The 12,602-nt window shown below is 43.6% G+C and overlaps 1 protein-coding gene across 1 annotated transcript in view; it reads right to left on the bottom strand.

The window, feature by feature from the left end:
• The window catches only part of FBXO42 (F-box protein 42), a 91,631-nt gene extending 83,313 nt beyond the window's left edge, over positions 1-8,318 (bottom strand). Inside the window, exon 1 of the mRNA XM_029948061.1 lies at positions 8,108-8,318. The gene's annotated coding sequence lies outside the window, so the exon portion shown is untranslated. The remainder of the gene's footprint in view (positions 1-8,107) is intronic.
• Between the last annotated feature and the right edge of the window lie 4,284 nt (positions 8,319-12,602).

Here is a 12,602-nt window from a genome sequence, read left to right as displayed (position 1 = left end):
ATCTTAAAGGGGGATAAAGGAGTTAAATGACATAATGAAACACTGAGACAAATTATAAATGTGGAAGAGTCTATCAGAGAACTAGACTGGTAACTTCAAAAAGTCAATGTCATTTAAGGAAAGAAAAGGGAGGGGAGTCCACGGGGAGTGGGCTGTTTTAGATTAAGCAGCAAAAACTACAAAACAATGCAATTTGGGAATCCTCATTGGTTCCTGGTTCCTACCTTAGTCCTCTGCACTTGTGTTCTCTCTGTCCCCAAAACTGAACTCTAAACATTGTGCCTTGTGTCTCTCAGCCTGAATATTCCCTTTTCACAGAGGCCTTCTCTAAGCACCCAATCTCAGTCAGTCTTCCCCTTCTGCTCCACGTCATTATCACATCACCCTATTTTACGTTCTTTGCAGTGATTACTACTATCATAAATTTTGTTCACTCATTAATTGGTTTCTCCAAACTCAAAAATAAGATCCAGGAAATTAGAGACCTTGCCTATTGTGTATATTGTATCCCTAATACCTTGAACCATGCCTATCCCATAATAGCATTCATTGTTTATTAAATGAATGGACCGATGAACAAAAAGGCAAGAAAGATTCAACAGATACTTGGGATCACACAGTATCTCAGAAAACTCATGAGGAATATAAATCTGTAAGAATCAAAAGTATATTCTAAATAAATATCTGAGTGTCTAATAACATAAGCACTAAATGTGCCAACAGGGCACTAAAAATATTACATATGAATTACACTGTGTGATACATCCTTTTTAAGCTATGTGGCAGAAATTAATTAGCACAATAATTTTCATTTTGGATATTAACTTTAACCTAATTGTGCAAGGACGAGTGGTTCAGTAGTAGAGCATACAGGAAACACTATACAGAGCTGCAGACAGTTGTTAATGAAAAAGAAAGAAAAGAAACAAGGCTCCCTACCTGGGAAGATGAATGTTCTTGTACGAATGAGCATAATATACACAAGAGACAAGGCAATGTACAATGAAGGTCAGAATATTCAAAAGATAAGTAGAGGAAACAGGCAATTACGAGTTACCCTGGGTCCTATGTTTAAAAAAAATTTTTTTTAATATTTATTTATTTTTGAGAGAGACAGAAAGCACAAGTGGGAAAGGGACACACACACACACACACACACACACACACACACACAAATCCAAAGCAGGCTCCAGGCTCTGAGCTGTCGGCCCAGAGCCCAAGGTGGGGCTCAAACCCACGAACTGTGACATCATGACCCGAGTGACCCAGGCCCCCCAATTACCATGGGTTCTTGATCAGAAGAGAAATATTCGAACAATATTCCTTAAGAGTCAAATTAGCGTCACCTCAGTCTTAACCATTTTTTCTAAAGATCACTGAGAAGAAAATCTCAAATAACAGCAGCTACTGTTTAATGGGTGGTTACCATGTGCTAGGCGTTCAGTTAAATATTTTATACATATGTCATGAGATAGAATTTTTTTTAATGTTTATTTTTAAGAGAGAGAGAGACAGAACACAAGCAGGGGAGGGATAGAGAGAGGGACACACAAAATTCAAAGCAGGCTCCAGGCTCTGAGCTGTGAGCACAGAGCCCTATATGGGGCTCGAACTTGCAAACCACAACATCGTAACCTAAGCCAAAGTCGGATGCTTAAACAATTGAGCCACCCAAGCGCCCTAATTGTTTTTGTAACTTCTACAACCAACCTGGGGCTTCAACTCACAATCCCAAGATCATGAGCTACATGGTCTCCCAACTGGGCCAGCCAGGGGCCCCTCTCTGTCCCACTTTTAATGGTCCATAAAAACAGCAATAATGGGGTGCCTGGGTGGCTCAGTTGGTAGAGCATCCAAATCTTGATTTCAGCCTAGGTCATGATCTTGTGGTTGTGGGATCCAGCCTCCCCAGCATGTGTGCATGTGTGCCCTCTGTGTGTATGTATGTGTGTGTGTGTGTCTCAAATAAAGATTAAAAATATATACATAATAATGTCTAAGATCTGGATGTTTACTATGTGCTAGGCAATGTGCTAAGATCACATACATTGCCACATTTAATTGTCCCACAACATGGTATCCTTGTCCTCATTTTATAGATGAGAAACAGACTAGAGAAGCTAAGGTCCATATCTAAGGAAAGGAGAACTATGAGCCTGAGTCAATCTGAGACCAAAGCCTAGGATCTTAATCACTATGTAAAAATAAATGGTTATCAGGCCATCCCGCAGAGCATATATAAACCATTAAGTTACTTTTTTAAAAGTTGTTATTGAGATAATATATATATATCCATACATGCCATCTTAACCATTTTTAGGATGCCTGGGTGGCTCAGTGGGTTAAGCATCAAACTTCAGCTCAGGTTATAGTCTCACAGTTCGTGGGTTCAAGCCCCACCTCGGGCTATGTGCTGACTGTGTGGAGCCTGCTTGAGATTTTCTCTCTCAGCCCCTCTCCAATGAGTGTGTATGCTCTCCCGCTCTCTCTCAAAATACATAAATAAACTTAAAAAAAAACATCAATCTTTCTCCAAACAGTGGACCAAGAGGTTCATTCAGGAAAAAAATTCCTGTTCCGTTAGCAACATGAGCCAAGCATTTACTTTTTATTAACTTATTTATTTACTTAGAGAGAGAGCGAGCGAGCACACAAGCAAGAGAGAGCATGGACAGGAGCAGCAGAGAGAGACAGAGAAAGCGAGAATCCCAAACAGGCTCTGAGCTGTCAGCGCAGAGCCCAACATGGGGCTAGAACACATGAGCCATGAGACCTAAGTCAGACACTTAACCGACTGCGCCACCCAGGTGCCCTATGTGAACCAAGCATTTAAAATGAGAATAACAGGGGCGCCTGGGTGGCACAGTTGGTTAAGCGTCTGACTTTGGCGCAAGTCATGATCTCAGGGTTCACGAGTTCAAGCCCCATGTTGGGCTCTGCACTGACAGCTCAAGAGCCTGGAGCCTACTTCAGATTCAGTGTCTCCCTCTCTTTCTGCCCCTCCTTGACTCATGCTCTGTCTCTCTCTCTCTCTCAAAAACAAACAAACATTAAGAAAAGATTTTTAATAAAGTGAGAATATGGTAAACAGAAATTTGGAAATAGGTCATACTAGTGAATTCCTTAAAACAGTTGAAATAAAAATATCCTAAATAGGGGGCGCCTGAGTGGCTCAGTCAGCTAAGTGTCCGACTTTGGCTCAGATCATGATCTCATGGTCCATTGGTTCGAGCCCCGCATTGGGTTCTGTGCTGGCAGCTCAGAGCCTGAAGCCTGTTTTCAGATTCTGTGTCTCCTCCTCTCCCTCTGCCCCTCCCCTGCTTGTGCTCTGTCTCTCTCTGTCTCAAAAATAAACCAAAAAAAAAAAAAAATTAAAAAAAAAATCCTAAATAGGGGCACCTGGCTCGCTGAGTTGGTAGAGCGTTGATATCAGCGTCATGGGTTCGCCCCACATTGGGTATAGACCTTACTTAAAAATAAAAAAAAATTTTAAAGTATCCTTGGGGTGCCTGGGTTATGTCCATTGGTTATGTGTCCAACTCTGGATCCCAGCTCAGGTGATGAGATCACAGTTTCTGGGATCAAGCCCCCCATCCGGTTCTGGCTGATGGTGTGGGCCTGCTTGAGATTCTCTCCCTCTCCCTCTCTCTGCCCGTCTCCTGCATTCTCTTTCTCTCTCTCAAAAATAAATAAATAGGGCACTTGGGTGGCTCAGTCTAACTCTCAATTTCAGCCTGGGTCATGATCTCATGGTTTGAGGCCCTGAGCCCTGCATCAGGCTACGTACTGATGGTGTGGAGCCTGCTTATGATCTTCTCTCTCTCCCTCTCTCTGCCCCTTCAGTGCTCTTTCTCTCTCAAAACAAATAAACTTTAAAAATAAATAAACTTTTAAAAAATGTATCTAAAATATTGAATATCCTAAAGGAGTATCAATAGCTGAAACTAAATCTTGTTTGCCTTTATTGAAATTAACTGAACTACCTCAAATTTCTATATTATTAGAAGATAAAATAAGTTACTGTCCAGAATGGTAAAATTTTATGTAAAACTTACGAGTAACCATTATTATATAATAACTATATATTTATCATAAATAAACAAGCATCAAAGCATCACAAGATCACTTCTACATTGGAAGCAAAAGTGGCACTGGAAAAAAATTAAATTAAAAACAGGAGAAGGGGCACGTGGGTGGCTCAATTGGTTAAGCATCCAGCTCTTGGTTTCTGCTCAGGTCATGATCTCACGGTTCATGGGCTCTGTGCTGACTGACCATGTGGAGGCTGCTTGAGATTCTCTCTCTTCTTTCCCTCTCTCTCTGTCGCTCCCCAACTTGTGCTGTCTCTGTCTCTAAATAAATAAACATATTTTTAAAAAATAAATAAGTAAAAACTTGGGAGAGAGCTTTACAAATTAAAAAGTAAAAATTCAATATAGAACAAATAAAAATTCAAAGCAAATTTGCTTTCCAATACATGCGTGAGTACAGAAGTACAAAATTAAACTATAGGAATATCACTAAGTCATAATTTTACAAGACATTTAGAAGGTCACTAAAAATAATGCAGCTCTTTTTTTCCCAACCCTTTTTTTTTTTTTTTGCTTAAAGTAAGCTATACACCCAATGTGGGGCTTGAACTCACAACTCCGAGATCAAGAGTTGCATGCTCTTCCAAATGAGCCAGCCAGGTGCCCCAATACTGGGCAACTCTTTTTAATATCTTACTTTTTTAAAGCAATCTCTACACCCAATATGCAGCTGGAATTCACAATCCCAAGATCAAGAATCCATGCTCCACCAACTGAGCCAACTAGGCACCCCTGGGCAATTTTTAAATGACTTGTCCATTGTCCTTGTACATGGAACAAACACAAAAATAAATGAATGCATCACTTTCACTTTTCTGTCAACCACAACATTAAAGTCCTCATTTTCAGCATTGAGTGTTTACATGGGAACATGTAAACATGAATGCTATCAAACTGTAAATGTTCAATGAATATTGCACCACTTAAAGATTCTACACATCAAAAAAAACTAATAAGATTTTCATAATATATGTGACAACATGCTTAATTAATTATAGAACTACCACAATACTAAGATGAGGAACTTGTATTGGGATGCAGAAATTCAATACTGCAGATTCTAAGTTAGCAACCTCAATCTGCATGAATAGATTCTATAAAATAGTTTAGCATAGTTCCAGTTTAAGTTGTCAGCTTCACCCAAAAAGGCAAAGGACCTTCTCATTGAATTTCTTATTGGGAGAAAGGAGACAGTACTAATACCCACTTATAGTCAACACGCTAAGGGACTCACAACTAAACATTAACCAAACATGATCAAATTAAAATCATACAGCACCTCTTGTGTCAGTTTACAAAACAAAAACAAAAACAGCATCACTCTAAAGTTGTCACCATTCAGTAATCTGAGATATTTTAACTGCAGCTGCAATGTTTGTGTTTGCTGCCTGGCGTATGACTCACCCTCAGGTTCTCCCAAGACTCTGCTGGATTTTTGAGAATGCAGAAATCATAACTGGGGCATACTGTGTGGGAAGTGTCATGACAGTGAATGAATAAGAGGGGGAAAGAACTCATGATAAAAAATGTTCAAGTTCTTTTAAAAGCAAGTCACTCACAGAAGGCAGATTTTTCTGCAGAATAGGAAAGCCTGGGGAGTAATCCCAGTCCTGAGAAGCCTTCCACGACTCCCTTGGTTGGATTTTGTGCACCTCTCACTTCTCACACTACAATATACTTAACCAGTTTCCTTGTCTGGCTCCTCAACCAGACAACAAGCAACTTGAGACCAAAAGGTGTCTTGTCTTAGAATCATTAGTACCTACTTGTCATTATGTCCAATGTATATAGAGGGCCCTTGGTGGGGATTTTCTTAAAACTGATCATTGAATAATCAATCTTACATTTACCTTTGATTTTACAAAGAACTTTCACAAAACATTACCTCCTTTGACTCACCATAACAATCTTGGAGTGGAAATGGCATTAACCAAATGGTTTCTGGTTTTATAAACAACTGTTAATGCACAGACTGAAACAACCTTGAAATCACAAATGATAATCACGTATTTGTTCACCTTTGAGATAACTTCTCTTTGGGACTTCAATGTTCTTGTAAAACCCAGAGGTTTTACTAGCATTTTCTGTGCCTGTACTTCATAATAGGTAGGATCACACACCGCCCAGAATCTTACACAAGAGTTTTAACTACATAAAGCAGTGTTATACAAAAGCGCTTTCAGAAATCAGACAGTAAAGAGCATCCTAAGCTATTTTTTTTTTCCTGATCCTATTCTTTTTGTGACTCTGGGAAGGTGAAGAACTGCAAAAGGCAAAATGCTGGAGAATGAATGATGTCATGGATATCATGAAGTTGCATCAATACCTGATGATGATTTAGCACAACAATGCAACACATTATGCCAAGATGCATAATGTCAAACCACCAGGATCTTTTACTGCATTAATTTAATGACTCTTTATTAGCAAACTGAAATGTAAAGTGGCTCTCAAATTCTCTATGATGAAGAGGTTATGTGCTCACCTTATGTCCTTATGAAAGGCACTAAGAAAAAAGACAAATTTCTATGGGAAAGGCTTTAAGAAAAGAAAAAAAAAAAAACAAAGAATCAGCTAATATGGAACCAAACAGTTGTGATGTTAACAATTAAAAGCTTTTTGAAGTAGACAAAACATCCGTGGCCGATGTAGACTGAGTAACAGATTTATACTGGGTTTGTCAAAGGCAAACAGTTTACAAGGTACAAAATGACAGCACACAATACAAGGGACATCCAGTCAGAGTATACACATGAATATGCTCAAAGTTAGGAATCTGACAGAGAGCCACTAATCGCTGTAAAAGCTACAGAATGAATTTTAAACGTTCAGTTCTAAATGGGGTATTTCCCCCTCTGATTTCCTCCTCCCTTTGCCTATGATGTCATCATTTTAAACATAAGCAGAGGAACACATTTAAGTTACAAAGGTAGTCGGTGTGTCCAAGCCCCAACAATCGCCCACAGCACAATTCCAACTGACTGGATCATCCTTCAAGGAAGGGACCACAAGGCTTCAAACCGGCTTCCCGGCGTGCGATAACCGAAATCAAAATCTCCCAATTCGCAATTGCACGACAACAAAAACTTACTCTCAAATAGGAATACCAGGCATAGCACAAGGTCCCTGCCAGCAAGTGGGAACCGGTAAGGTGGCTGAATCTTCACCCAGGGCCATCAGAATCCCACCATCGAAACACTCCAAAGACTTCGGCGGTTAAGAAAAGGAAGCTTTCACCTTCCTCCTAAAATTCGGGAGATTTCCCAGACAAAAGCACCTGGCTATTCCGAATCTCAAAAATAACAAAGGTCTCCAACAAGCGAAGCCTTCGTTAGCACGTAAGTTAGCCGGCGGAGCCCACGAACATCTCCGAACGGGCCGTTCTCCGTTCACAGATCCGTTCCCACCCTCCGCCGCTCCCCCTGCACAATTCCCACAGTCACAACGTGGACCGCTGTCTCCGTCAAGGAGGCCCGCAGTTCCCACCTCGCTGGAGGAACAGCCAAAAAGCTAAGCGGTTAGACAGGCTGCTTGTGTTTTATTTGTTAAAGCCAATTCCAAAACCTTCCCTTCGCAGCTTCAGCTTCAACGGCGCTGGCCCCCTCGCCGCAGCCCCAATTGTGGAAGGCACTGGGCTCCGGCTCCTCAGCGCAAGGCGTTCCGGGGTTCGGGCGCTGGGTGGAAGATGATCTGACACCCTTACAGCCACCCCTGCTCTGGTCATATCCCCCTTCGTGGCCCCGGTGAGGGGACGCGTACCGGCCTGCTCGAGGAGAGGGGCCGGGTTCCCTCCCATTCCGAGGGCCGGGTGGAAAGGGGCACTCCTCCTCCTGCCTAACCCAGGGAGGACGAGGATGACGACAGCATGGCCCCCAGGCCAGCCAGCACCCACCGCAGCGTAGGATGCACGTCCTGCGCCGGACCCGGGACGCCCTCTACCCCCTTGCGGGCCTGGGGCATAAAGGGCAGAAGGCGCCGGCTCCCCGCCGCGGCCCCAGGAGGGGAAGAGGCCTCACCTGGCCCAGCCCGCGCCACGCTCTCCGGTTCGCTCCGCTGGCGACGGCGACGAGGGAGCCCGGGACAGGGCCGGAGCGGAGGCGTTCCGCCTCAGGCCGCGCTTGCCGCACTCAGGCTCCTCACAGCCGGCGGGACCCCGAGCCGCCCGGAGCCGCCATCTTCCTCCACTCAAACGCCGCCGCCGCCGCCGCTGCTGGCTGCTCTGGCCAGGAGAAGACAGCGCGGAATGCGCATGCGCTGGGGGCCGGCGCGGAGGACGCGCTCGCACTGACGTCAGCGCGGCGGGGCCGCGCGTGGCGGCCTAGCGGTGGAGCCATGTTGGGAAGGGTTGTGGTCCTGGGCAGGGATTCTCCAGAGGTTGGAACGCCGCCTGGGGGTATGAAGCTGCAGTTAAGAAAGAGCCCGCTTTTCTTGGGTCCCTGTAACCGACCTCAGAGTTGCACCCACACTCCTTTGCACTGCCTACGGGTAACTGAGCATTTTTCCCAGCGGCTAAAGACTGTGATAGACCGCTGGCCTGAAATTAACTCATCTGGACCCCCGAAAGCCTGATAAGCGCAAGCGAGGGCAGGGGTGAACGGAAAGGCTTTTGGTTGTCAACTGAAGAAGGGAAACAACGTGCCTTGATCGGGCAATCAGTGTCCCTTAACGGAAGCAACCACTGTGTGGCTTGTTACTAGCCACTTAACAGACGAGGAAAGCTGAGGTTCAAAGTACTATAAGTACATTTTCCCAAGGCCACACATCTGAGGGGCAGGGTGAGGGTGGAGAAGGCAGGACAGAATTTCGACTTAGGCATATACGATTCCCAAGTTGCAGTACTTTATGGTGTCACTGTCCCCGGGCAATGGGGTCCAGCAAAGTACACCCTCTAAGGGAGCAACCTGGTGTGTAGGTTAGAATCCGGTAGATTAGATTGGACTCATGCATGGTCTAAGGAAATGCCACAGATACGAGCCCAGGGGCTCCAGTCTTCACCCCTTGTACCTGAGACTGAAGGAATCTTAAGCTGCCAGCCCATCACTCTGGAATAAATTGGACCTTGTGAGATTATCTCTTAGGACCTAGGTCTGGGTCAGAACCCAAGTCCCCTCTCAAGTTGGGAGGACAAGGTATTATTGAGGAGACTTGGGTCAGCCTCACTCTAGAAAGCACTGGATCTGTGTTCCTCAAACTGGGATAATGCAGAAACCCCTGGGGATACACTCATGGAATCCCAGTATGAAAACACAGATTTAAGAAACTCAAGTCTTTCTGGGGTGCCTGGGTGCTCAGTTGGTTAGGCATCTGACTCTTGATTTCAGCTCAGGTCATCATCTTGCGGTTTGTGGGTTTGAGCCCCATGGGGGTCACTGTGCTGATGGTGCAGAGCCTGCTTGGGATTCTCAGTCTCTCTCTCTCTCTCTCTCTCTCTCTCTCTCTGCCTCTCCCCTGTTTGCTCTCTGTCTCTCTCACACAAAATAAATACATAAACATTAAAACTTTTTTTAAAAAAAGAAACTCAAGTCTTTCCGGTGAGAAATATGGAAATGTCACTGTGTAAGAGAAATTTGGCAATTGTAACTGGTAAAAGAAATATTAAAATCCTGTCATTAAGGGGCATATGGATGGCTCAATCAGTTAAGCTTTTGACTCTTGATTTTGGTTCAGGTCATGATCTCACAGTTTATGAGTTAAAACCCTCCATCAGACTCCTCACTGACAGTGCTGAACCTGCTTGGGATTCTTTCTCCCTGTCTCTCTGCCCCTCCCCTGCTTGCTCTCAAAAATAAATAAATAAACATTTAAAATAAAATTAAATAGGGATGCCTGCGGGGCTCAGTCTGTTGAGTGTTGACTTAGACTCAGGTCATGATCTCACAGTTTGTGGCTTTGAGCCCCGTGTCGGGCTTTAGATTCTGTGTCTCCCTCTCTCTCTGCTGCTCCCCTGCTCACACACTCTCTGTCTCTCAAAAAGAAATATTGAAAAAATTTTAAAATAAATGAATAATATAATATAGTCCTGTTGTTAAAAGCTCAAGCATAAAAAGCATAGAGTTTGTGACCACTCCTACCACCCACCAAAATACTCAATAGAGCTCAATGCTAGAAACATTGGACCAGCTACTAATGCTTCCTTTTAAAAATGCAGGTTCCAGGGCTGGCCTTAGACCCCACCTCAGACTTTTCTTAAAACGTTCTAGGGCTTCTGATGCCCAGGTTGGTCTGGAACTTCTGGATCATGTTAGAACAGGTTAAAACATAGAACCACTCCACCCTGAATCTCCTAGCTCAACGACAACAGATAAGGCTCTGTTTTGTTCACAGCTTTATTATCTAATACAGAGACTGGCATACAGTAGAGACTTGCTAAATATGTGTTGAATTAGTGAACACATTGGGAATTTGACAACTAAGAGAGAATTCAGTCAACAAATACTTAGTGTGTACCTACTGTATGCCAAACCATGTAATATGTATAGTCATTTGGTTTTATTTCATTTTATGTAAATGTATATTTGTTTTGAGAAAGAGAGAATACACATGCACGTGTGCACGTACAAGTGGGGGAAGGGTGGAGAAAGAGGAAGAAGAGAGAATCCCAAGCAGGCTCCATGCTGCCAGGGCAGAGCCTAATGCAGGGCTCAATCTCACAACCATGAGATCATGACCTGAGTCAAAACCAAGAGTCAGGGGCGCCTGGGTGGCTCAGTTAGTTAAGCCTCCAACTTCGGCTCAGGTCAGATCTCACGTTCGTGGTTTTGGGCCCCGCATCAGGCTCGGTGCTGACAGCTAGCTCAGAGCCTGGACCCTGCTGTCTGGTTCTGTGTCTCCTTCTCTTTCTGCCCCTCCCCCTCTCATGCTCTGTCTATCAAAAATAAATAAAACATTAAAATTTTTTAAAAAATCAAGAGTCACTTAACTGACTGAGCCACCCAAGTGCCCCTAGTAATATATGTAATATATATTTTTAAAATTTTTAATGTTTTATTTATTTCTGATACAGAGAGAGACAGAGCATGGGGGGGAGCAGAGAGAGAAGGAGACACAGAACCGAAAGCAGGCTCCAGGCTCTGGGCTAGCTGTCAGCACAGAGACTGACGTGGGGCTCGAACCCACAAACGTGAGATCTGACCTGAGCCGAAGCCAGAGGCCCAACTGACTGAGCCACCCAGGCGCCCCTATGTAATATATTTTTAAATAAAATTAACATGGAACACCTGGGTGGCTTAGTCAGTTGAGCAGCCAACTTCAGCTCAGGTCATGATCTCTCAGTTCGTAGGTTCAAGCCGTGCACCAGGCTCTGTGCTGACAGCTCAGTGCCTGGAGCCTGTTTCTGATTCTGTGTCTTCTTCTCTCTCTCTGCCTCCCCCGCTTGTACTCTCTCAAAAATAAACATTAAAAAAAATTTTTAAATAAAACTAGCAAAGCCTCTTGCCCTCATAGAGGTCCCCTACAGTATTGGGAGAGACAGACAATAACAAGTAGGTAAGTCAATATGAAATTATAAATTGTGATGAGAATGAAGAATGTATTATTATGAAAACAAAATTGTCAATAATAATCACAGCTGATGTTTATTGTTTAGTCTTATACTTCAAGCTGCTAAGTAGATGCTGTTATTGTGCTTATTTTGCAGTTGATGAAACCGAGGAGGGGCCCCTGGCCGGCTCAGTCACTGGAGCATGAAATGCTTAATCTTGGGGTTGTGAGTTCAAGCCCCACATTAGGTGCAGAAATTACTTAAAAATAAAATCTTAAAAAAAAAAAAAAGAAAGAAAAAAGAACCTAAGGCACACAAAGATTAAGTAGCTCAACCCAGGGTCACAGGCAGAGGTCTGAACCGGATGGTTTTACTTCAAAGCCTTTGTTGTTGTTGCTGCTGCTGCTGCTGCTGCTGCTGCTGTTGTTGTTAATTTTGTTAATTATTTTTTCCAATGAAAAAAAATTTTTAATGTTTTTTATTTATTTTTGAGAGACAGAGAGAGACAGAGCATGAGCAGGGGAGGGTCAGAGAGAGAGGGAGACACAGAATCTGAAGTAGGCTCCAGGCTCTGAGCTGTCAGCATAGAGCCTGACAAAGGGTTTAAACCCACAAACCCCAGAAGATCATGACCTGAACCAAAGTCAGATGCTCAACTGACTGAGCCAAAAGGTGTGCCTCCAGAACATTTTTTTAGAAGTTCAACTTGAGGGGCGCCTGGGTGGCTCAGTGGGTTAAGCCTCCGACTTCGGCTCAGGTCAGATCTCACGTTCGTGGGTTCAAGCCCCGCGTCAGGCTCTGTGCTGACAGCTGGCTCAGAGCCTGAAGCCTGCTTCCGGTTCTGTGTCTCCTTCTCTCTCTGCCCCTCCCCCTCTCATGCTCTGTCTCTCTCTGTATCAAAAATAAATAAAAAATTAGAAGTTCAATTTGATACACAATATTGTATTTGTTTCAGGTATATGATATAATGATTCGACATTTGTATACATTGCAAAGTGATCACCACAATGTATCTACCATGTGTTACTGTT

The sequence above is a fragment of the Suricata suricatta genome, chromosome 8 (assembly GCF_006229205.1).
Source record: "Suricata suricatta isolate VVHF042 chromosome 8, meerkat_22Aug2017_6uvM2_HiC, whole genome shotgun sequence".
NCBI lineage: Eukaryota > Metazoa > Chordata > Mammalia > Carnivora > Herpestidae > Suricata > Suricata suricatta.
This window is presented reverse-complemented; position numbering and strand designations above follow the sequence as displayed.